The sequence below is a fragment of the Catharus ustulatus genome, chromosome 27, assembly GCF_009819885.2.
Source record: "Catharus ustulatus isolate bCatUst1 chromosome 27, bCatUst1.pri.v2, whole genome shotgun sequence".
Lineage (NCBI taxonomy): Eukaryota > Metazoa > Chordata > Aves > Passeriformes > Turdidae > Catharus > Catharus ustulatus.
The window spans coordinates 4,475,815-4,502,377 of NC_046247.1; the positions used below are offsets into that span (position 1 = coordinate 4,475,815).

Sequence of the window (26,563 nt, forward strand, 5' to 3'; positions counted from 1 at the left end):
CTTGTTTAGAACCTGCTTGGACTTGGAAGAACAACCAGGAAGATCACCTTTGTCACCAATGGATTGGTCAACAACCTCAGGAACTATGGAATAGACATCACCGCTATGTGCAGTGGACTCACCACCTACTTGGCCTATGAAGTTCACAGTGAGTGTAAGCATGGGAATTCTCAGTGTTACTGACCTGGCCTTTTTATTCTCCTGGGGCATGACTAAGGCACAGGTGGTGTGCTTCCACCTCAAAACCCACACACAACAAGAGCTTCTTTCAGAAGTTGCACAAAGGCTTTGGCACCTCTGCAGGCAAGGACTGCAACAGTCTGGAGTCACTGCCCCCATAAATGTCCCAAACCAAAACTTTACAGGTCATCTCCAGGAAGCTTATGGTGCTTAAATTAGGGACGGGTGGGTTTTGGTTGACACTGTCGTTCCCTGAAATATCCAGTCAAGGAAATGGGTCATTTTAGGAATCGCTGTGCTTCAGCAATTCACTTGCTGATGACTTGTCCTAGACAGCCACAAAAACAGTGGGAATCACAACACAAAGCCATGTGGCTACCTTGCTTGTGGGTTTCCCCTTACGTACTTAAATAACTCAGACATGGTAGGATTATTTCTCAATGTCACAGCCCATGTGACTGGGCCCACAAACTGGCAGAATACTCACCATGAAATGCCCAGACATGGGGATTCACAGGATCCCGTGCAATAGATCCTCGATTTCCGCATGGGAAATCACAAAGGGTTTTCAAGAGCACATCTTTGTGGACATTCCTAGCTGAGTTACAGAGCTGCTGCTCATTGGGTACTCCAAGAGAATCTGTCCCTCGTGCAGCTCAAACATTCTCAGTGCAGCAATTCTTCAGAACCTGGCTGCCTCTGAGCAACACCAGCACCCTCCTGTAGAAAGACAGCCATGGTCATAAGCATTGACTCATGGGGTTCTGTCCCTTCTCTTGCAGCTTTCCAGGGACCCCAGGTGAATCTGGGATCATGCATTACCCTCGATGTCCTGAGAGCTGTGGAGCTTCAGTACTGCAATAGCAATGGCAATTGGAATGGCAATTGGAATGGCAATGGCATTTGGAATGGCAATGGCAATTGGAATGGCAATTGGAATGGCAATGGCATTTGGAATGGCAATGGCAATTGGAATGGCAATGGCAATTGGAACAGTGGCAACAATTGGAACGGCGGTAACAACTGGAATGGCAACTGGAATGGCAATTGGAACGGCGGTAACAACTGGAATGGCAATTGGAATGGCAATTGGAACAGCGGTAACAACTGGAATGGCAATTGGAATGGCAATTGGAACGGCGGTTGGAACGGCGGTTGGAATGGCGGCAACAATTGGAACGGCGGTTGGAATGGCGGTTGGAATGGTGGTTGGAATGGCGGTTGGAATGGCGGTCACAATTGGAATGGTGGTTGGAATGGTGGTTGGAACGGCGTTTGGAACAGTAGTAACAATTGGAATGGCGGTTGGAATGGAGGTGGCATTTGGAATGGCAATGGACAGGTGAGAAATCCTTAGCCCTTACCATTTCATCAAGCAAATGGGGGGGTTTCCAGAGCTGCTGCCCAAAGAGAACCATGATGCCCTTCTTTCCTGCCATCCCGTCCTTGAGAGTTATCTGCTGGAGGTTGCTGATGCTTTAAACAGAGCAATGGCTGTGGTTTCAATTCAAGACCTTGAGCATGGATTTACTGTGGCCAGTGCTCTTGCACGCGTCAATACATAAAGGCATCATTTGACAGCTTTCAGTCACAGCAATGTTTCACTGAATCCATGGAAAGATTTCTTATAGCCTCTGCCCAACTCCATAGCCTTGATTCTAGGTCCTTTGGAAAAGGCTTAGAGTAGGGCTAGGATTTCCCAGGGCGGCAGCAATTCTTGCATTGTAGGAGGGATTTTTCAGGAGTTTTGGGGAAATCACTGTCTCCCTTCAAAGGCAAAATGTCTTGTTTCCCTTGCCTTCGTAGTCTCAGCAGATTCCAGGCATTCTCTTCAACAACACGCAAGTCATCATTGGTGGCCATTCCCAAATTGTGACCATCAACAGGCAATGGCGCGTGGCAATCATTGAGCAAGTGAGCATCAGTGGATCCTGGAAAACCATCTGGAACTACAACACGGTGAGTGGCAGGGAGGGTGCTCGATAAAAAACCATAGGAGGAGACTGTCACCTCGCACATCTGGCCTACAGAGGGTGATTGTTTCTGTATTCTAAACATTGGGATTTTGAATGTTGGAGCAGCAGAACTCAGCGTTTGTTATGGTTTCCATCTGACTTAATCCCAACATCAGTAGCTGGAAAAAAACTGGAATTGTGAGTGCTGAATAATTTCATTTCACAGGGCGTCATTGCAACCAAAGTCCCGCAACAGAACACCTGCTACATTTCCATCATGAACAGAAGCGAGATGCCCCGCTTTGATAATCTGGCCCGCCTGGCACAAGAGAGCAGGGTAAGATTCCAAAGGAGTAGCGGGTTCCTGGGCCTGGAGATCATTGGTCCATTTCTTCATGTGCTTTTTCTTTCTGGAGAGGATCAGGCTGTGTCTAGTGGCAGAGTTTCCTTTCTCTACACAATAATGCAGATAGGGAATTTATTGTAGGAATGTCATGCCAAAAGAAGACAGGGGCTGCATTATTCCTTCTCACTGCTCCACTTTCCCTGAGGATGTTGAGGTGTGCAGGTTGCTGGGCGAAGTCTTGCTCTGAGGAGCCCTGCAAGGGCCTTAATCCGTTTTGAATGCTTAGATCTCAAAGTTCTTCACAGACTGTTCAGAACCAAACTGCACCAGTCAGCTTCGAACTTCTTGTCACAGCTTCTCTTGGCCAGACTCCCTTGTCCTTTGGGGCATGAGAGAGCGTCTCCCTATTCCTGAATCCTTCCCCCACATGCATGAGATGAGCCACACCTGGAGGCTTTTGGCCCTAGCTGAGGAAGGAGCTAGAGAGCAGAGGGAAAACAAGGGCATGGCAGGAGACAGCAGGAAAGTAGCCTGGGACATGAGCCAGGCCACAAATCATTCCAAAAGGACAAGAGAGTGGCAATTTATTGGAGACAAAGCCCTTGGAGTTGTTCAGGAAGACCTGTCCCACTAGAGCACCCTAAGCACCTCCTGCAAAGAGTCTGAGAGCAAATCTATCTGACATGGCTTGCCGCTGCTCTCTTGGGTTGCAGGTTAGAACGGGCTGCAGGAAGAGACTTCTCCTACTGGCCTGATTGGCTTTCCAGCCTGAGAGCCTGTGAGGAGCCAGGGCAGTGACTGAGCAAATGCTTTGGAAGGAGCTCTGGCTCCACAGATCAGTCCCACTCCTCATCTCCTCTTCAGAGCTTCCACTCAGGCTCCGTGCACCTTGATTCCCTTAGAACCATTTACCTTTTGAGTTGCCTACAAGGCTTGCCAGTGGTCCTACAGGTTCCGAGGGGATTAAAAGGTGTTCCTAAAGGCAGGTCAGACTCAAACACCCAGCCCCGAGTCATCATTCCAGAGCTAGGAATAGCCCAAGCTGGAACCACCTCCTGACACTCAGCTTGCTGCATGCTGGCTTTTCTTGTTTAGAACCTGCTTGGACTTGGAAGAACAACCAGGAAGATCACCTTTGTCACCAATGGATTGGTCAACAACCTCAGGAACTATGGAATAGACATCACCGCCATGTGCAGTGGACTCACCACCTACTTGGCCTACGAAGTTCACAGTGAGTGCAAGCATGGGAATTCTCAGTGTTACTGACCTGGCCTTTTTGTCTCCTGGGGCATGACTAAGGCACAGGTGGTGTGCTTCCACCTCAAAACCCACAGACAAGTAGAGCTTCTTTCAGCAGTTGCACAAAGGCTTTGGCACCTCTGCAGGTCAGGACTGCAACGGTCTGGGGTCACTGCCCCTATAAATGACCCGAACCAAACCCTTACAGCTCATCTCTAGGAGGCTTATGGTCCTTAAATTAGGGACAAGTGGGTTTTGGTTGGCACTGTCCTTCCCTGAAATATCCAGTCAAGGAAATGGGTCATTTTAGGAATCGCTGTCCTTCAGCACTGAGCTTGCTGATGACTTGACCTAGGCAGCCACAAAAACAGTGGGAATCACAACATGAATCCATGTGGCTATCTTGCCTCTGGGTTTCCCCTTACGTACTTAAATGACCTACACTTGGTAGGATTCTTTCACAATGTCACAGCCCATGTGACTGGGCCCACAAACTGGCAGCAGATCCCCGTGTAATGCCCAGACATGGGGAATCACAGGATCCAGTACAATAGATCTCCGATTTCTGCATGGGAAATCACAAAGGGTTTCAAGAGCACATCTCTGTGGGCATTCCTTGCTGAGCCACAGAGCCACTGCTCTTTGGGACTCCAAGAGAATCTGTCCCTCGTGCAGCTCAAACATTCCCAGTGCAGCAATTCTTCAGAACCTGGCTGCCTCTGAGCAACACCAGCACCCTCCCGTAGAATGGCAGCCATGGTCATAGGCATTGGCTCATGGGGTTCCGTCCCTTCTCTTGCAGCTTTCCAAGGACCCCAGGTGACTCTGGGATCATGCACCACCCTTGATGTCCTGAGAGCTGTGGAACTTCAGTACTGCATTGGCAATGGCAGTGTCAATTTCCCGGTGAGAAAACTTAGCCCTTACATTTCTTGGAACAAATGGGGGGACTCCAGAGCTGCTGCCCAAAGACAACCCTGTTGCCTTTCTTCCCTGGCATGTCCTCATCGACAGCTTCCTGCTGGAGGCTGCAAATGTTTTAAACAGAGCAATGGGTGAGAAGAGGTTTCCATTCAAGTCTCTTAACATGGATTTACTGTGGCCAGTGCTCTTGCACTCATCAACATCTAAACACACGAGATATCCAATGTCAGATTCAGCAATGATTCTCTGAATCCATGAAAACAATTCTTATGGCTTCTGCCCAAAAGCAGAGCATTGATTTGGGGTACTTTGGAAAAGATTGCGAGCAGTGCCCCACTTCCCAGGGCAGCAGCAATTCTGGCAATGTAGGAGGGATTTTTCAGAAGATTTGGGGACATCACTGTCTCCCTTCAAAGGCAAAATGTCTTGTTTCCCTTGCCTTTGTAGTCTCAGCAGATTCCAGGCAATCTCTTCAACAACACGCAAGTCATCATTGGTGGCCAGTCCCAATTTGTGACCATCAACAGGCAATGGCGCGTGGCAATCATTGAGCAAGTGAGCAGCAGCGGATCCTGGAAAACCATCTGGAACTACAACACGGTGAGTGGCAGGGAGGGTGATCGATACAAAACCATATCAGGAGACTGTCTCCTCGCACATCTGTCCAACAGAGGGCAATTGTTTCTTTATTCTATACCTTGGGAATTCAAAAGGTGGAGCAGCAAAACTCAGTGTTTGTTATGGTTTCCATCCTGGCTTTATCCACATTAGTAGCTGGAAAAAACAGAATTGTGAGTTCTGAATAATTTAATTTCACAGGGCGTCATTGCAACCAAAGTCCCACAACAGAACGCCTGCTACATTTCCATCATGAACAGAAGCGAGATGCCCCGCTTTGATAATCTGGCCCGCCTGGCACAAGAGAGCAGGGTAAGATTCCAAAGGAGTAGTGGGTTCCTGGGCTTGGAGATCATTGGTCCATTTCTTCATGTGCTTTTTCTTTCTGGAGTGGATCAGGTTGTCTATAGTGGCACAGTTACTTTTCACGCAATCGTAATATAGAGGAGAAATTTGTTTTAGGAATGATTTATCTGTAGAAGAATGTGAATTAATTATTCTCTCCCAGAATTTCTCTGTGGAAGTGGAGTTCCACAACTGGTTGGGCCAAACTGTTCTTTGTGGAGACCTACAGGGCAATTATTGTACTGTCGCTTCCACTCAGGTCCCCTGCACCCTGAAAACATTAGAATGAGCTCTGCCTTTGGAGTTGCCTACAAGGCTTGTCAATGCTCCCATAGGCTCCCAGGGGATTAAAAGGTGTTCCTAAAGGCAGGTTGGACTCAAACACCCAACCCCGAGTCATCATTCCAGAGCTAGGAATAGCCCAAGCTGGAACCACCTCCTGACAGTCAGCTTGCTGCATGCTGTCTTTCCTTGTTTAGAACCTGCTTGGACTTGGAAGAACAACCAGGAAGATCACCTTTGTCACCAATGGATTGGTCAACAACCTCAGGAACTATGGAATAGACATCACCGCTATGTGCAGTGGACTCACCACCTACTTGGCCTATGAAGTTCACAGTGAGTGTAAGCATGGGAATTCTCAGTGTTACTGACCAGGCCTTTTTGTCTCCTGGGGCATGACTAAGGCACAGGTGGTGTGCTTCCACCTCAAAACCCACAGACAACAAGAGCTTCTTTCAGAAGTTGCACAAAGGCTTTGACACCTCTGCAGGCAAGGACTGCAACAGTCTGGAGTCACTGCCCCCATAAATGTCCCAAACCAAAACTTTACAGGTCCTCTCCAGGAAGCTTATGGTGCTTAAATTAGGGACGGGTGGGTTTTGGTTGACACTGTCGTTCCCTGAAATATCCAGTCAAGGAAATGGGTCATTTTAGGAATCGCTGTGCTTCAGCACTGAGGTTGCTGATGACTTGTCCTAGACAGCCAGAAAAACAGTGGGCTTCACAACACAAAGCCATTTGGTTACCTTGCTTGTGGGTTTCCCCTTACGTACTTAAATAACTTAGACATGGTAGGATTATTTCTCAATGTCACAGCCCATGTGACTGGGCCCATCAACTGGCAGAATCCTCACCATGAAATGCCCAGAAATGGGGATTCACAGGATCCCGTGCAATAGATCCTCGATTTCCGCATGGGAAATCACAAAGGGTTTTCAAGAGCACATCTTTGTGGGCATTCCTAGCTGAGTTACAGAGCTGCTGCTCATTGGGTACTCCAAGAGAATCTGTCCCTCGTGCAGCTCAAACATTCCCAGTGCAACAATTCTTCAGAACCTGGCTGCCTCTGAGCAACACCAGCACCCTCCTGTAGAAAGACAGCCATGGTCATAAGCATTGGCTCATGGGGTTCTGTCCCTTCTCTTGCAGCTTTCCAGGGACCCCAGGTGAATCTGGGATCATGCATTACCCTCGATGTCCTGAGAGCTGTGGAGCTTCAGTACTGCAATAGCAATAGCAATTGGAATGACAATTGGAATGGCAATGGCAATTGGAATGGCAATTGGAATGGCAATGGCAATTGGAACAGTGGCAACAATTGGATCGGCGTTAAAATCTGGAATGGCATTTGGAACGGTGGTTGGAACGGCGGCAACAATTGGAACGGCGGCAACAATTGGAACGGCGGTTGGAATGGCAATTGGAACGGCGGTAACAACTGGACTGGCAATTGGAACAGCGGTAACAACTGGAATGGCAATTGGAATGGCAATTGGAACGGCGGTAACAACTGGAATGGCAATTGGAACGGCGGTTGGAACGGCGGTTGGAACGGCGGTTGGAATGGCGGCAACAATTGGAACGGCGGTTGGAATGGCGGTTGGAATGGTGGTTGGAATGGCGGTTGGAATGGCGGTCACAATTGGAATGGTGGTTGGAATGGTGGTTGGAACGGCGTTTGGAACAGTAGTAACAATTGGAATGGCGGTTGGAATGGAGGTGGCATTTGGAATGGCAATGGACAGGTGAGAAATCCTTAGCCCTTACCATTTCATCAACCAAATGGGGGGGTTTCCAGAGCTGCTGCCCAAAGAGAACCATGATGCCCTTCTTTCCTGCCATCCCCTCCTTGAGAGCTTCCTGCTGGAGGCTGCTGATGCTTTAAACAGAGCAATGGCTGTGGTTTCCATTCAAGACCTTGAGCATGGATTTACTGTGGCCAGTGCTCTTGCACGCATCAATACCTAAAGGCACCATATGACAACTTTCAGTTACAGCAATGTTTCACTGAATCCATGAAAAGATTTCTTATAGCCACTGCCCAACTCCATAGCCTTGATTCTAGGTCCTTTGGAAAAGGTTTATGGTAGGGCTGGGATTTCCCAGGGCGGCAGCAATTCTTGCATTGTAGAAGGGATTTTTCAGGAGTTTTGGGGAAATCACTGTCTCCCTTCAAAGGCAAAATGTCTTGTTTCCCTTGCCTTTGTAGTCTCAGCAGATTCCAGGCATCCTCCTCAACAACACGCAAGTCATCATTGGTGGCCATTCCCAAATTGTGACCATCAACAGGCAATGGCGCGTGGCAATCATTGAGCAAGTGAGCATCAGTGGATCCTGGAAAACCATCTGGAACTACAACACGGTGAGTGGCAGGGAGGGTGATCGATAAAAAACCGTATCAGGAGACTGTCACCTCGCACATCTGGCCTACAGAGGGTGATTGTTTCTGTATTCTAAACATTGGGATTTTGAATGTTGGAGCAGCAAAATGAAGCGTTTGTTATGGTTTCCATCTGACTTAATCCCAACATCAGTAGCTGGAAAAAAACTGGAATTGTGAGTGCTGAATAATTTCATTTCACAGGGCGTCATTGCAACCAAAGTCCCGCAACAGAACACCTGCTACATTTCCATCATGAACAGAAGCGAGATGCCCCGCTTTGATAATCTGGCCCGCCTGGCACAAGAGAGCAGGGTAAGATTCCAAAGGAGTAGTGGGTTCCTGGGCCTGGAGATCATTGGTCCATTTCTTCATGTGCTTTTTCTTTCTGGAGAGGATCAGGCTGTCTCTAGTGGCAGCGTTTCCTTTCTCTACACAATAATGCAGATAGGGAATTTATTGTAGGAATGTCATGCCAAAAGAAGACAGGGGCTGCATTATTCCTTCCCCCCTGCTCCACTTTCCCTGGGGATGTTGAGCTCTGCAGGTTGCTGGGCGAAGTCTTGCTCTGAGGAGCCCTGCAAGGGCCTTAATCCGTTTTGAATGCTTAGATCTCAAAGTTCTTCACAGACTGTTCAGAACCAAACTGCATCGGTCAGCTCCGAACTTCTTGTCACAGCTTCTCTTGGCCAGACTCCCTGTCCTTTGGGGCCTGAGAGAGCGTCTCCCTATTCCTGAATCCTTCCCCCACATGCATGAGATGAGCCACAGCTGGAGGCTTGTGGCCCTAGCTGAGGAAGGAGCTAGAGAGCAGAGGGAAAACAAGGGCATGGCAGGAGACACCAGGAAAGCAGCCAGGCACAAAAACCAGGCCACAAATCATTGCAAAAGGACAAGAGAGTGGCAATTTATTGGAGACAAAGCCCATGGGAGTTGTTCAGGAAGACCTGTCCCACTAGAGTAAATCCATCGGACATGGTTTGCCACTGCTCTCTTGGGTTGCAGGTTAGAACGGGCTGCAGGACGAGACTTCTCCTGCCAGCCTGCAGACCTTCCAGCCTGAGAGCCTGTGAGGAGCCAGGGTAGTGACTGAGCAAATGCTTTGGAAGGAGCTCTGGCTCCACAGATCAGTCCCACACCTCATCTCCTCTTAGGTGCTTCCCCTCAGTCTCCCTGTGCCTTGACTTCCTTGAAACCATTAACATTTGGAGCTGCCTACAAGGCTTGCCAGTGGTCCCATAGGCTCCCAGGGAATTAAAAGGTGTTCCTAAAGGCAGGTCAGACTCAAACACGCAGCCGCAAGTCATTATTCCAGAGCTAGGAATAGCCCAAGCTGGAACCACCTCCTGACACTCAGCTTGCTGCATGCTGGCTTTTCTTGTTTAGAACCTGCTTGGACTTGGAAGAACAACCAGGAAGATCACCTTTGTCACCAATGGATTGGTCAACAACCTCAGGAACTATGGAATAGACATCACCGCTATGTGCAGTGGACTCACCACCTACTTGGCCTACGAAGTTCACAGTGAGTGTAAGCATGGGAATTCTCAGTGTTACTGACCTGGCCATTTTGTCTCCTGGGGCATGACTAAGGCACAGGTGGTGTGCTCCCACCTCAAAACCCACAGACAACAACAACTTCTTTCAGAAGTTGCACAAAGGCTTTGGCACCTCTGCAGGTCAGGACTCCAACAGTCTGGGGTCACTGCCCCCATAAATGACCCGAACCAAACCCTTACAGCTCATCTCCAGGAAACTTATGGTGCTTAAATTAGGGACGGGTGGGACTTGGTTGGCACTGTCCTTCCCTGAAATATCCAGTCAAGGAAATGGGTCATTTTAAGAATCGCTGTCCTTCAGCATTCGGCTTGCTGATGACTTGACCTAGGCAGACAGAAAAACAGTGGGCTTCACAACACGAAACCATGTGGCTATCTTGCTTGTGGGTTTCCCCTTACGTACTTAAATGACCTACACTTGCTAGGATTATTTCACAGTGTCACACCCCATGTGACTGGGCCCACAAACTGGCAGCAGATCCCCGTGTAATGCCCAGACATGGGGAATCACAGCATCCAGTACAATAGATCCCCGATTTCTGCATGGGAAATCACAAAGGGTTTCAAGAGCACATCTCTGTGGGCATTCCTTGCTGAGCCACAGAGCCACTGCTCTTTGGGACTCCAAGAGAATCTGTCCCTCGTGCAGCTCAAACATTCCCAGTGCAGCAATTCTTCAGAACCTGGCTGCCTCTGAGCAACACCAGCACCCTCCCGTAGAATGGCAGCCATGGTCATAGGCATTGGCTCATGGGGTTCCGTCCCTTCTCTTGCAGCTTTCCAAGGACCCCAGGTGACTCTGGGATCATGCACCACCCTTGATGTCCTGAGAGCTGTGGAGCTTCAGTACTGCATTGGCAATGGCAGTGTCAATTTCCCGGTGAGAAAACTTAGCCCTTACCTTTCTTGGAACAAATGGGGGGACTCCCAAGCTGCTGCCCAAAGACAACCCTGTTGCCTCTCTTCCCTGGCATGTCCTCATCGACAGCTTCCTGCTGGAGGCTGCAAATGCTTTAAACAGAGCAATGGGTGAGAAGGGGTTTCCATTCAAGACCTTGAGCATGGATTTACTGTGGCCAGTGCTCTTGCACACATCAACATCTAAACACACGAGATATCCAATGTCAGATTCAGCAATGATTCTCTGAATCCATGAAAACAATTCTTATGGCTTCTGCCCAAAAGCAGAGCATTGATTTGGGGTACTTTGGAAAAGATTGCGAGCAGTGCCCCACTTCCCAGGGCAACAGCAATTCTGGCAATGTAGGAGGGATTTTTCAGAAGCTTTGGGGACCTCACTGTCTCCCTTCAAAGGCAAAATGTCTTGTTTTCCTTGCCTTTGTAGTCTCAGCAGATTCCAGGCAATCTCTTCAACAACACGCAAGTCATCATTGGTGGCCAGTCCCAATTTGTGACCATCAACAGGCAATGGCGCGTGGCAATCATTGAGCAAGTGAGCAGCAGCGGATCCTGGAAAACCATCTGGAACTACAACACGGTGAGTGGCAGCGAGGGTGATCGATAAAAAACCATATCAGGAGACTGTCTCCTCGCACATCTGTCCTACAGAGGGTGATTGTTTCTTTATTCTATACCTTGGGAGTCCAATAGGTGGAGCAGTAAAACTCAGCATTTGTTGTGGTTTCCCTCCTGACTTTCTCCCAACATTAGTAGCTGGAAAAAAATGGAATTGTGAGTTCTGAATAATTTCATTTCACAGGGCGTCATTGCAACCAAAGTCCCACAACAGAACGCCTGCTACATTTCCATCATGAACAGAAGCGAGATGCCCCGCTTTGATAATCTGGCCCGCCTGGCACAAGAGAGCAGGGTAAGATTCCAAAGGAGTAGCGGGTTCCTGGACTTGGAGATCATTGGTCCATTTCTTCATGTGCTTTTTCTTTCTGGAGTGGATCAGGTTGTCTACAGTGGCAGAGTTTCTTTTCACTCAATCGTAGTATAGATGAGAAATTTGTTTTAGGAATGCTTTATCTGTAGAAGAATGTGGCTTAATTATTCTCTCCCAGAATTTCTCTGTGGAAGTGGAGTTCCACAACTGGCTGGGCCAACCTGTTCTTTGTGGAGACCTACAGGGCGATTATTGTGCTGTCGCTCCCACTCAGGCTCCCTGCACCTTGACAACATTAGAATGCGCTCTGCATTTGGAGCTGCCTATAAGGCTTGTCAATGCTCCCATAGGCTCCCAGGGGATTAAAAGGTGTTCCTAAAGGCAAGTCAGACTCAAACACGCAGCCCCAAGTCATCATTGCAGAGCTAGTAATAGCCCAAGCTGAAACCACCTCCTGACACTCAGCTTGCTGCATGCTGGCTTTTCATGTTTAGAACCTGCTTGGACTTGGAAGAACAACCAGGAAGATCACCTTTGTCACCAATGGATTGGTTAACAACCTCAGGAACTATGGAATAGACATCACCGCTATGTGCAGTGGACTCACCACCTACTTGGCCTATGAAGTTCACAGTGAGTGCAAGCATGGGAATTCTCAGTGTTACTGACCTGGCCTTTTTCTCTCCTGGGACATGACTAAGGCACAGGTGGTGTGCTTCCACCTCAAAACCCACAGACAAGTAGAGCTTCTTTCAGCAGTTGCACAAAGGCTTTGGCACCTCTGCAGGCAAGGACTGTAACAGTCTGGGGTCACTGCCCCCATAAATGTCCCAAACCAAAACCTTACAGGTCATCTCCAGGAAGCTTATGGTGCTTAAATCAGGGATGGGTGGGTTTTGTTTGACACTGTCATTCCCTGAAATATCCAGTCAAGGAAATGGGTCATTTTAGGAATCGCTGTCCTTCAGCAATTCACTTGCTGATGACTTGTCCTAGACAGCCAGAAAAACAGTGGGAATCACAACACAAATCCATGTGGCTACCTTGCTTGTGGGTTTCCCCTTACGTACTTAAATAACTCAGACATGGTAGGATTCTTTCACAATGTCACAGCCCATGTGACTGGGCCCACAAACTGGCAGAATACTCACCATGAAATGCCCAGACATGGGGATTCACGGGATCCAGTGCAATAGATCCTCGATTTCTGCATGGGAAATCACAAAGGGTTTTCAAGAGCACATCTTTGTGGACATTCCTAGCTGAGTTACAGAGCTGCTACTCATTGGGTACTCCAAGAGAATCTGTCCCTCGTGCAGCTCAAACATTCCAAGTGCGGCAATTCTTCACAACCTGGCTGCCTCTGAGCAACACCAGCACCCTCCTGTAGAAAGGCAGCCATGGTCATAGGCATTGGCTCATGGGGTTCTGTCCCTTCTCTTGCAGCTTTCCAAGGACCCCAGGTGAATCTGGGATCATGCATTACCCTCGATGTCCTGAGAGCTGTGGAGCTTCAGTACTGCAATAGCAATGGCAATTGGAATGGCAATTGGAATGGCAATGGCATTTGGAATGGCAATGGCAATTGGAATGGCAATTGGAATGGCAATGGCATTTGGAATGGCAATGGCAATTGGAATGGCAATGGCAATTGGAACAGTGGCAACAATTGGAACGGCGGTAACAACTGGAATGGCAATTGGAATGGCAATTGGAACGGCGGTAACAACTGGAATGGTGGTTGGAACGGCGGTAACAACTGGAATGGCAATTGGAATGGCGGTTGGAACGGTGGTTGGAACGGCGGTTGGAATGGCGGCAACAATTGGAACGGCGGTTGGAATGGCGGTTGGAATGGTGGTTGGAACGGCGGTTGGAATGGCGGTCACAATTGGAATGGCGGTTGGAATGGCGTTTGGAACAGTAGTAACAATTGGAATGGCGGTTGGAATGGAGGTGGCATTTGGAATGGCAATGGACAGGTGAGAAATCCTTAGCCCTTACCATTTCATCAAGCAAATGGGGGGGTTTCCAGAGCTGCTGCCCAAAGAGAACCGTGATGCCCTTCTTTCCTGCCATCCCCTCCTTGAGAGCCTCCTGCTGGAGGCTGCTGATGCTTTAAACAGAGCAATGGCTGTGGTTTCCATTCAAGACCTTGAGCATGGATTTACTGTGGCCAGTGCTCTTGCACGCATCAATACCTAAAGGCACCATATGACAGCTTTCAGTCACAGCAATGTTTCACTGAATCCATGAAAAGATTTCTTATAGCCTCTGCCCAACTCCATAGCCTTGATTCTAGGTCCTTTGGAAAAGGCTTAGGGTAGGGCTGGGATTTCCCAGGGCGGCAGCAATTCTTGCATTGTAGGAGGGATTTTTCAGGAGTTTTGGGGACATCACTGTCTCCCTTCAAAGACGAAATCTCTTGTTTCCCTCGCCTTTGTAGTCTCAGCAGATTCCAGGCATTCTCTTCAACAACACGCAAGTCATCATTGGTGGCCATTCCCAAATTGTGACCATCAACAGGCAATGGCGCGTGGCAATCATTGAGCAAGTGAGCATCAGTGGATCCTGGAAAACCATCTGGAACTACAACACGGTGAGTGGCAGGGAGGGTGATCGATAAAAAACCGTATCAGGAGACTGTCACCTCGCACATCTGTCCTACAGAGGGTGATTGTTTCTGTATTCTAAACATTGGGATTTTGAATGTTGGAGCAGCAAAATGAAACGTTTGTTATGGTTTCCATCTGACTTAATCCCAACATCAGTAGCTGGAAAAAAACTGGAATTGTGAGTGCTGAATAATTTCATTTCACAGGGCGTCATTGCAACCAAAGTCCCGCAACAGAACACCTGCTACATTTCCATCATGAACAGAAGCGAGATGCCCCGCTTTGATAATCTGGCCCGCCTGGCACAAGAGAGCAGGGTAAGATTCCAAAGGAGCAGTGGGTTCCTGGGCCTGGAGATCATTGGTCCACTTCTTCATGTGCTTTTTCTTTCTGGAGAGGATCAGGCTGTCTCTAGTGGCAGCGTTTCCTTTCTCTACACAATAATGCAGATAGGGAATTTATTGTAGGAATGTCATGCCAAAAGAAGACAGGGGCTGCATTATTCCTTCCCCCCTTCTCCACTTTCCCTGAGGATGTTGAGCTCTGCAGGTTGCTGGGCGAAGTCTTGCTCTGAGGAGCCCTGCAAGGGCCTTAATCCGTTTTGAATGCTTAGATCTCAAAGTTCTTCACAGACTGTTCAGAACCAAACTGCATCGGTCAGCTCCGAACTTCTTGTCACAGCTTCTCTTGGCCAAACTCTCTTGTCCTTTGGGGCCTGAGAGAGCGTCTCCCTATTCCTGAATCCTTCCTCCACATGCATGCGATGAGCCACAGCTGGAGGCTTGTGGCCTTAGCTGAGGAAGCAGCTAGAGAGCAGAGGGAAAACAAGGGCATGGCAGGAGAAAGCAGGAAAGCAGCCAGGCACAAAAACCAGGCCACAAATCATTGCAAAAGGACAAGAGAGTGGCAATTTATTGGAGACAAAGCCCATGGGAGTTGTTCAGGAAGACCTGTCCCACTAGAGTAAATCCATCGGACATGGTTTGCCACTGCTCTCTTGGGTTGCAGGTTAGAACGGGCTGCAGGACGAGACTTCTCCTGCCAGCCTGCAGACCTTCCAGCCTGAGAGCCTGTGAGGAGCCAGGGTAGTGACTGAGCAAATGCTTTGGAAGGAGCTCTGGCTCCACAGATCAGTCCCACACCTCATCTCCTCTTAGGTGCTTCCCCTCAGTCTCCCTGTGCCTTGACTTCCTTGAAACCATTAACATTTGGAGCTGCCTACAAGGCTTGCCAGTGGTCCCATAGGCTCCCAGGGAATTAAAAGGTGTTCCTAAAGGCAGGTCAGACTCAAACACGCAGCCGCAAGTCATTATTCCAGAGCTAGGAATAGCCCAAGCTGGAACCACCTCCTGACACTCAGCTTGCTGCATGCTGGCTTTTCTTGTTTAGAACCTGCTTGGACTTGGAAGAACAACCAGGAAGATCACCTTTGTCACCAATGGATTGGTCAACAACCTCAGGAACTATGGAATAGACATCACCGCCATGTGCAGTGGACTCACCACCTACTTGGCCTACGAAGTTCACAGTGAGTGTAAGCATGGGAATTCTCAGTGTTACTGACCTGGCCTTTTTATTCTCCTGGGGCATGACTAAGGCACAGGTGGTGTGCTTCCACCTCAAAACCCACATAAGAAGAGCTTCTTTCAGCAGTTGCACAAAGGCTTTGGCACCTCTGCAGGTCAGGACTCCAACAGTCTGGGGTCACTGCCCCTATAAATGTCCCAAACCAAACCCTTACAGCTCATCTCCAGGAAACTTATGGTGCTTAAATTAGGGACGGGTGGGTTTTGGTTGGCACTGTCCTTCCCTGAAATATCCAATCAAGGAAATGGGTCATTTTAAGAATCGCTGTGCTTCGGCACTCAGCTTCCTGATGACTTGACCTAGGCAGCCACAAAAACAGTGGGCTTCACAACACGAAGCCATGTCGCTTCCTTGCTTGTGGGTTTCCCTTTACGTACTTAAATGACCTACACTTGCTAGGATTCTTTCAGAAGCTCACAGTCCATGCGACTGGACCCACGAACTGGCAACAGCCTCCCCGTGTAATGCCCAGACATCAGGATTCACAGGATCCAGTACAATAGATCCCCGATTTCTGCATGGGAAATCACAAAGGGTTTTCAAGAGCACATCTCTGTGGGCATTCCTTACTGAGCCACAGAGCCACTGCTCTTTGGGACTCCAAGAGAATCTGTCCCTCATACAGCTCAAACATTCCCAGTGCAGCAATTCTTCAGAACCTGGCTGCCTCTGAGCAACACCAGCACCCTCCCGTAGAATGGCAGCCATGGTCATAGGCATTGGCTCATGGGGTTCCGTCCCTTCTCTTGCAGCTTTCCAAGGACCCCAGGTGACTCTGGGATCATGCACCACCCTTGACGTCCTGAGAGCTGTGGAGCTTCAGTACTGCATTGGCAATGGCAGTGTCAATTTCCCGGTGAGAAAACTTAGCCCTTACCTTTCTTGGAACAAATGGGGGGACTCCAGAGCTGCTGCCCAAAGACAACCCTGTTGCCTTTCTTCCCTGGCATGTCCTCATCGACAGCTTCCTGCTGGAGGCTGCAAATGCTTTAAACAGAGCAATGGGTGAGGAGAGGTTTCCATTCAAGACTCTTAACATGGATTTACTGTGGCCAGTGCTCTTGCACTCATCAACATCTAAACACACGAGATATACAATGTCAGATTCAGCAATGATTCACTGAATCCATGAAAACAATTCTTATGGCTTCTGCCCAAAAGCAGAGCATTGATTTGGTGTACTTTGGAAGAGACTGCGAGCAATGCCCCACATCCCGGGGCAGAAGCAATTGTGGCAATGTAGGAGGGATTTTTCAGAAGCTTTGGGGACCTCACTGTCTCCCTTCAAAGGCAAAATGTCTTGTTTTCCTTGCCTTTGTAGTCTCAGCAGATTCCAGGCAATCTCTTCAACAACACGCAAGTCATCATTGGTGGCCAGTCCCAATTTGTGACCATCAACAGGCAATGGCGCGTGGCAATCATTGAGCAAGTGAGCAGCAGCGGATCCTGGAAAACCATCTGGAACTACAACACGGTGAGTGGCAGGGAGGGTGATCGATACAAAACCATATCAGGAGACTGTCTCCTCGCACATCTATCCTACAGAGGGCGATTGTTTCTTTATTCTATACCTTGGGAATTCAAAAGGTGGAGCAGTAAAACTCAGCGTCTGTTGTGGTTTCCCTCCTGACTTTCTCCCAACATTAGTAGCTGGAAAAAACGGAATTGTGAGTTCTGAATAATTTCATTTCACAGGGCGTCATTGCAACCAAAGTCCCACAACAGAACGCCTGCTACATTTCCATCATGAACAGAAGCGAGATGCCCCGCTTTGATAATCTGGCCCGCCTGGCACAAGAGAGCAGGGTAAGATTCCAAAGGAGTAGCGGGTTCCTGGACTTGGAGATCATTGGTCCATTTCTTCATGTGCTTTTTCTTTCTGGAGTGGATCAGGTTGTCTATAGTGGCAGAGTTTCCTTTCACTCAATCGTGGTATAGATGAGAAATTTGGTTTAGGAATGCTTTATCTGTAGAAGAAAGGGGCTTAATTATTCTCTCCCAGAATTTCTCTGTGGACATGGAGTTCCACAACTGACTAGGCAAACCTGTTCTTTGTGGGGACCTACAGTGTGTTTATTGTGCTGTCGCTTCCACTCAGACTCCCTGCACCTTGACAACATTAGAATGAGCTCTGCCTTTGGAGCTGCCTACAAGGCTTGCCAGTGCTCCCATAGGCTCCCAGGGGATTAAAAGGTGTTCCTAAAGGCAGGTCAGACTCAAACACGCAGCCCCAAGTCATCATTCCAGAGCTAGGAATATCCCAAGCTGGAACCACCTCCTGACACTCAGCTTGCTGCATGCTGGCTTTTCATGTTTAGAACCTGCTTGGACTTGGAAGAACAACCAGGAAGATCACCTTTGTCACCAATGGATTGGTCAACAACCTCAGGAACTATGGAATAGACATCACCGCTATGTGCAGTGGACTCACCACCTACTTGGCCTATGAAGTTCACAGTGAGTGTAAGCATGGGAATTCTCAGTGTTACTGACCTGGTCTTTTTCTCTCCTGGGACATGACTAAGGCACAGGTGGTGTGCTTCCACCTCAAAACCCACAGACAAGTAGAGCTTCTTTCAGAAGTTGCACAAAGGCTTTGGCACCTCTGCAGGTCAGGACTGCAACACTCTGGAGTCACTGCCCACATAAATGTCCCAAACCAAAACCGTAGAACTCTTTCCAGGAAGCTTATGGTGCTTAAATTGGGGACGGATGTGTTTTGGTTGACACTGTCCTTCCCTGAAATATCCAGTCAAGGAAATAGGTCATTTTAGGAATCGCTGTGCTTCAGCACTCAGCTTGCTGATGACTTGACGTAGGCAGCCACAAAAACAGTGGACTTCACAACACAAAGCCATGTGGCTACCTTGCTTGTGGGTTTCCCCTTATGTAGTTAAATGATTTACACTTGGTTGGATTCTTTCACAATGTCACAGCCCATGTGACTGGGGCCATTAACTGGCAGAATCCTCACCATGTAATGCCCAGACATGGAGATTCACAGGATCCAGTGCAATAGATCCCCGATTTCTGCATCAGAAATTACAAAGGGTGTTCAAGAGCACATCTTTGTGGGCATTCCTTGCTGAGCCACAGAGCTGCTCTTCATTGGGTACTCCAAGAGAATCTGTGCCTCATGCAGCTCAAACATTCCCAGTGCAGCAATTCTTCAGAACCTGGCTGCCTCTGAGCAACACCAGCACCTTCCTGTAGAAAGACAGCCATGGTCATAGGCATTGGCTCATGGGGTTCTGTCTCTTCTCTTGCAGCTTTCCAAGGACCCCAGGTGAATCTGGGATCATGCATTACCCTCGATGTCCTGAGAGCTGTGGAGCTTCAGTACTGCAATAGCAATGGCAATTGGAATGGCAATTGGAATGGCAATTGGAATGGCAATTGGAATGGCAATGGCATTTGGAATGGCAATGGCAATTGGAACGGCAATTGGAATGGCAATTGGAATGGCAATGGCATTTGGAATGGCAATGGTAATTGGAATGGCAATGGCAATTGGAACAGTGGGAACAATTGGAACGGCGGTAACAACTGGAATGGCAATTGGAATGGCAATTGGAACGGCGGTAACAACTGGACTGGCAATTGGAACAGCGGTAACAACTGGAATGGCAATTGGAATGGTGGTTGGAACGGCGGCAACAACTGGAATGGCAATTGGAACGGCGGTTGGAACGGCGGTTGGAACGGCGGTTGGAATGGCGGCAACAATTGGAACGGCGGTTGGAATGGCGGTTGGAATGGTGGTTGGAACGGCGGTTGGAATGGTGGTCACAATTGGAATGGTGGTTGGAATGGTGGTTGGAACGGCGTTTGGAACAGTAGTAACAATTGGAATGGCGGTTGGAATGGAGGTGGCATTTGGAATGGCAATGGACAGGTGAGAAATCCTTAGCCCTTACCATTTCATCAAGCAAATGGGGGGGTTTCCAGAGCTGCTGCCCAAAGAGAACCGTGATGCCCTTCTTTCCTGCCATCCCCTCCTTGAGAGCCTCCTGCTGGAGGCTGCTGATGCTTTAAACAGAGCAATGGCTGTGGTTTCCATTCAAGACCTTGAGCATGGATTTACTGTGGCCAGTGCTCTTGCACGCATCAATACCTAAAGGCACCATATGACAGCTTTCAGTCACAGCAATGTTTCACTGAATCCATGAAAAGATTTCTTATAGCCTCTGCCCAACTCCATAACCTTGATTCTAGGTCCTTTCGAAAAGGCTTAGGGTAGGGCTAGGATTTCACAGGGCGGCAGCAATTCTTGCATTGTAGGAGGGATTTTTCAGGAGTGTTGGGGAAATCACTGTCTCCCTTCAAAGGCAAAATGTCTTGTTTCCCTTGCCTTTGTAGTCTCAGCAGATTCCAGGCATTCTCTTCAACAACACGCAAGTCATCATTGGTGGCCATTCCCAAATTGTGACCATCAACAGGCAATGGCGCGTGGCAATCATTGAGCAAGTGAGCATCAGTGGATCCTGGAAAACCATCTGGAACTACAACACGGTGAGTGGCAGGAAGGGTGCTCGATAAAAAACCGTATCAGGAGATTCTCACCTCGCACATCTGGCCTACAGAGGGTGATTGTTTCTGTATTCTAAACATTGGGATTTTGAATGTTGGAGCAGCAAAACTCAGCGTTTGTTATGGTTTTCATCCTGACTTTATCCCACATTAGTAGCTGGAAAAAACAGAATTGTGAGTTCTGAATAATTTCATTTCACAGGGCGTCATTGCAACCAAAGTCCCGCAACAGAACGCCTGCTACATTTCCATCATGAACAGAAGCGAGATGCCCCGCTTTGATAATCTGGCCCGCCTGGCACAAGAGAGCAGGGTAAGATTCCAAAGGAGTAGCGGGTTCCTGGGCTTGGAGATCATTGGTCCATTTCTTCATGTGCTTTTTCTTTCTGGAGAGGATCAGGCTGTCTCTAGTGGCAGCATTTCCTTTCTCTACACAATAATGCAGATAGGGAATTTATTGTAGGAATGTCATGCCAAAAGAAGACAGGGGCTGCATTATTCCTTCCCCCTGCTCCACTTTCCCTGAGGATGTTGAGCTCTGCAGGTTGCTGGGCGAAGTCTTGCTCTGAGGAGCCCTGCAAGGGCCTTAATCCGTTTTGAATGCTTAGATCTCAAAGTTCTTCACAGACTGTTCAGAACCAAACTGCATCGGTCAGCTCCGAACTTCTTGTCACAGCTTCTCTTGGCCAGACTCCCTTGTCCTTTGGGGCATGAGAGAGCGTCTCCCTATTCCTGAATCCTTCCCCCACATGCATGAGATGAGCCACACCTGGAGGCTTTTGGCCCTAGCTGAGGAAGGAGCTAGAGAGCAGAGGGAAAACAAGGGCATGGCAGGAGAAAGCAGGAAAGCAGCCTGGGACATGAGCCAGGCCACAAATCATTGCAAAAGGACAAGAGAGTGGCAATTTATTGGAGACAAAGCCCATGGGAGTTGTTCAGGAAGACCTGTCCCACTAAAGCACCCTAAGCACCTCCTGCAAAGAGTCTGAGAGCAAATGTATCTGATATGGCTTGCCGCTGCTCTCTTGGGTTGCAGGTTAGAACGGGCTGCAGGAAGAGACTACTCCTACTGGCCTGATTGGCTTTCCAGCCTGAGAGCCTGTGAGGAGCCAGGGCAGTGACTGAGCAAATGCTTTGGAAGGAGCTCTGGCTCCACAGATCAGTCCCACTCCTCATCTCCTCTTCAGAGCTTCCACTCAGGCTCCGTGCACCTTGATTCCCTTAGAACCATTTACCTTTTGAGTTGCCTACAAGGCTTGCCAGTGGTCCCACAGGTTCCGAGGGGATTAAAAGGTGTTCCTAATGGCAGGCTGGACTCAAACACCCAGCCCCGAGTCATCATTCCAGAGCTAGGAATAGCCCAAGCTGGAACCACCTCCTGACACTCAACTTGCTGCATGTTGGCTTTTCGTGTTTAGAACCTGCTTGGACTTGGAAGAACAACCAGGAAGATCACCTTTGTCACCAATGGATTGGTCAACAACCTCAGGAACTATGGAATAGACATCACCGCTATGTGCAGTGGACTCACCACCTACTTGGCCTATGAAGTTCACAGTGAGTGCAAGCATGGGAATTCTCAGTGTTACTGACCTGGCCTTTTTGTCTCCTGGGGCATGACTAAGGCACAGGTGGTGTGCTTCCACCTCAAAACCCACAGACAACAAGAGCTTCTTTCAGCAGTTGCACAAAGGCTTTGTCACCTCTGCAGCTCAGGACTGCAACACTCTGGGGTCACTGCCCCCATAAATGATCCAAACCAAACCCTTACAGCTCATCTCCAGGAAACTTATGGTGCTTAAATTAGGGACGGGTGGGTTTTGGTTGGCACTGTCCTTCCCTGAAATATCCAGTCAAGGAAATGGGTCATTTTAAGAATCGCTGTGCTTCAGCACTCAGCTTGCTGATGACTTGACCTAGGCAGCCACAAAAACAGTGGGAATCACAACACGAATCCATGTGGCTATCTTGCTTGTAGGTTTAACCTTACGTACTTAAATGACGTACACTTGGTAGGATTATTTCACAGTGTCACACCCCATGCGACTGGGCCCACAAACTGGCAGCAGAGCCCCGTGTAATGCCCAGACATGGGGAATCACAGGATCCAGTACAATAGATCCCCGATTTCTGCATGGGAAATCACAAAGGGTTTTCAAGAGCACATCTCTGTGGGCATTCCTTGCTAAGCCACAGAGCCACTGCTCTTTGGGACTCCAAGAGAATCTGTCCCTCATACAGCTCAAACATTCCCAGTGCAGCAATTCTTCAGAACCTGGCTGCCTCTGAGCAACATCAGCACCCTCCCGTAGAAAGGCAGCCATGGTCATAGGCATTGGCTCATGGGGTTCTGTCTCTTTTGCAGCTTTCCAAGGACCCCAGGTGACTCTGGGATCATGCACCACCCTTGATGTCCTGAGAGCTGTGGAGCTTCAGTACTGCATTGGCAATGGCAGTGTCAATTTCCCGGTGAGAAAACTTAGCCTTTACCTTTCTTGGAACAAATCGGGGGACTCCAGAGCTGCTGCCCAAAGACAACCCTGTTGCCTTTCTTCCCTGGCATGTCCTCATCGACAGCTTCCTGCTGGAGGCTGCAAACGCTTTAAACAGAGCAATGGGTGAGGAGAGGTTTCCATTCAAGACTCTTAACATGGATTTACTGTGGCCAGTGCTCTTGCACTCATCAACATCTAAATGCAACCGTAGTCAGCTCTCAAATGCGGCAATGATTCTCTGAATCCACAAAAAAAATTATGGCTTCTGCCCAAAAGCAGAGCATTGATTTGGGGCACTTTGGCAATGATTGCGAGCAATGTCCCACTTCCCGGGGCAGCAGCAATTTTTGCATTGTAGGACGGATTTTTCAGAAGCTTTGGGGACATCACTGTCTCCCTTCAAAGGCAAAATGTCTTCTTTTCCTTGCCTTTGTAGTCTCAGCAGATTCCAGGCAATCTCTTCAACAACACGCAAGTCATCATTGGTGGCCAGTCCCAATTTGTGACCATCAACAGGCAATGGCGCGTGGCAATCATTGAGCAAGTGAGCAGCAGCGGATCCTGGAAAACCATCTGGAACTACAACACGGTGAGTGGCAGGGAGGGTGATCGATACAAAACCATATCAGGAGACTGTCTCCTCGCACATCTATCCTACAGAGGGCGATTGTTTCTTTATTCTATACCTTGGGAATTCAAAAGGTGGAGCAGTAAAACTCAGCGTTTGTTATGGTTTCCATCCTGACTTTATCCCACATTAGTAGCTGGAAAAAACGTAATTGTGAGTTCTGAATAATTTCATTTCACAGGGCGTCATTGCAACCAAAGTCCCACAACAGAACACCTGCTACATTTCCATCATGAACAGAAGCGAGATGCCCCGCTTTGATAATCTGGCCCGCCTGGCACAAGAGAGCAGGGTAAGATTCCAAAGGAGTAGCAGGTTCCTGGGCTTGGAGATCATTGGTCCATTTCTTCATGTGCTTTTTCTTTCTGGAGAGGATCAGACTGCCTTTAGTGGCAGAGTTACTTTTCACGCAATCGTAATATAGATGAGAAATTTGTTTTAGGAATGCTTTATCTGTAGAAGAAAGGGGCTTAATTATTCTCTCCCAGAATTTCTCTGGGGACATGGAATTCCACAACTGGCTGTGCAAAGCTGTTGTTTGTGGAGCCCTACAGTGCTATTGTTGTGCTGTCGCTTCCACTCAGGCTCCCTGCACCTCGTCTCCCTTACAACCATCTTCCTTAGGAGCTGCCTACAAGGCTTGCCAGTGCTCCCATAGGCTCCCAGTGGGCTAAAAGGTGTCCCTAAAGGCAGGTCAGACTCAAACACGCAGCCCCGAGTCATCATTCCAGAGCTAGGAATAGCCCAAGCTGGAACCACCTCCTGACACTCAGCTTGCTGCATGCTGGCTTTTCATGTTTAGAACCTGCTTGGACTTGGAAGAACAACCAGGAAGATCACCTTTGTCACCAATGGATTTGTCAACAACCTCAGGAACTATGGAATAGACATCACCGCCATGTGCAGTGGACTCACCACCTACTTGGCCTACGAAGTTCACAGTGAGTGTAAGCATGGGAATTCTCAGTGTTACTGACCTGGCCTTTTTCTCTCCTGGGGCATGACTAAGGCACAGGTAGTATGTTTCCAGCTCAAAACCCACAGACAGCAGGAGTTTCTTTCAGCAGTTGAACAAAGACTTTGGCACCTCTGCAGGCGAGGATTGCAACAGTCTGGAGTCACAGCCCCCATAATGACCCACTTACAGATCCTTTCCAGAGAAATTAACGGGGCTGAAATTCTGTATCAGTATTTCAGCCAGCACAGAACTCCACAGTTACGCCCAGTAAGGAGGAAGGCTCATTCTTAAGAACCACAGCCCTTTAGGTTAGAGTTTGCTAATTACTTGTTCCAAGCAGCCACCAAACCCATGTGTTTCCCAACACCAATCCATGAGGCTTTGATACTTTCAGGGTTTTTTTTCCATTTCCCCATGGCTGATGTGACCTTCACTTGTTAGGATTCTTTCAAAAGGCCACATCCCATGTGACTGGACCCATGAACTGGCAGTAGCCTCACCATGTAATGCCCAGACCTGGGGAATCACAGGATCCAGTACAAGAGAACCCTGAATTCTGCATTGGAAATCACAAAGGGTTTTCAAGAGCACATCTCTGTGGGCATTCCTTGCTGAGCTACAGTGCCGCTACTTTTTGGGACTCCAAGATAATCTGTCCCTCGTGCAGCTCAAACATTCTGAGTGCAGTAATTCTTCAGAACCTGGCTGCCTCTGAGCAACACCAGCACCCTCCTGTAGAAAGACAGCCATGGTCATAAGCATTGGCTCATGGGGTTCCGTCCCTTCTCTTGCAGCTTTCCAAGGACCCCAAGTGAATCTGGGATCATGCATTACCCTCGATGTCCTGAAAGCTGTGGAGCTTCAGTACTGCAATAGCAATGGCAATTGGAATGGTAATTGGAATGGCATTTGGAATGGCGGTAACAATTGGAATGGCAATGGCAATTGGAATGCTGGTAACAACTGGAATGGCAATTGGGAGAGCAGTAAGAACTGGAATGGCGGTTGGAACGGCATTTGGAATGGCGGTAACAACTGGAATGGCAATTGGAATGGTGGTTGGAATGGCAACTGGAATGGCAATTGGAACAGTGGCAACAATTGGAATGGCAATTGGAATGGCAATTGGAATGGCAATTGGAACAGTGGCAACAACTGGAATGGCAATTGGAATGGCAATTGGAATGGTGGTAATAATTGGAATGGTGGTTGGAATGGCGGTAACAATTGGAACAGCAATTGGAACAGCGGTTGGAACAGCAGTAACAATTGGAATGGAGGTTGGAATGACATTTGGAATGGCGAACACTATTGGAATGGCAGTGGCATTTGGAATGGCAATTGGAGTGGCAGTGAACAGGTGAGAAATCCTTAACCCTTACCATTTCATCAAGCAAACTGGGGACTCCAAAGCTGCTGTCCAAAGACAGCCCAGATGCCCTTCTTTCCTGGCATCTCCTCATTGAGAGATTCCTGCTGGAGGCTGGTTATGCTCTAAACAGAGCAATGACTGTGGTTTCCATTCAAGGCCTTGAGCATGGATTTGTTATGGCACTTATGAATGTGTATGGGCAGCAGATTACAGCTGTCACATGTGGCATTGATTCTCTGTATCCATGAAAGTATTCTTACTGCCTCTACTGTACTCTACAGCCTTTTTTTTGTTTTTAGTTGAAATATCTCTCATTTGAAAATACACCTGCCCTGCCATTTGTCTCTGGATCAGAGCACTTATTCTTTTCTTGCAGATATTTGTTTAAATGTATGGTGTGAGACTTAGCTACTTGCAGAATCTGAAAATATTTCATGTGGTTTTTTTTATTTCTGCAGACAAATAACCAACAAATCATCCCTGGTTGGGATTCTCACATCTCCATCTCTGGTGTCTCTCAAAGCATGAGCATAAATAGTCAAACACAAAAGGCAGTTTTTGAGCAAAAGAGCAACCGTTTGTCTTGGAAAACCATCTGGAACTACAATACAGTAAGTTTCAGGGAGGGTCTTGTTCAAGAAGTATACAAGCAGACTGGTTCCTCATACAGCTGGCCCAGGGATGGGGATTTTTTTCAT

The 26,563-nt window shown here is 48.4% G+C and overlaps 1 protein-coding gene across 1 annotated transcript in view; it reads left to right on the top strand.

The window, feature by feature from the left end:
- The window catches only part of LOC117007755, a 47,076-nt gene that overhangs the window by 18,567 nt on the left and 1,946 nt on the right, over positions 1 to 26,563 (top strand). The window lies entirely within an intron of this gene.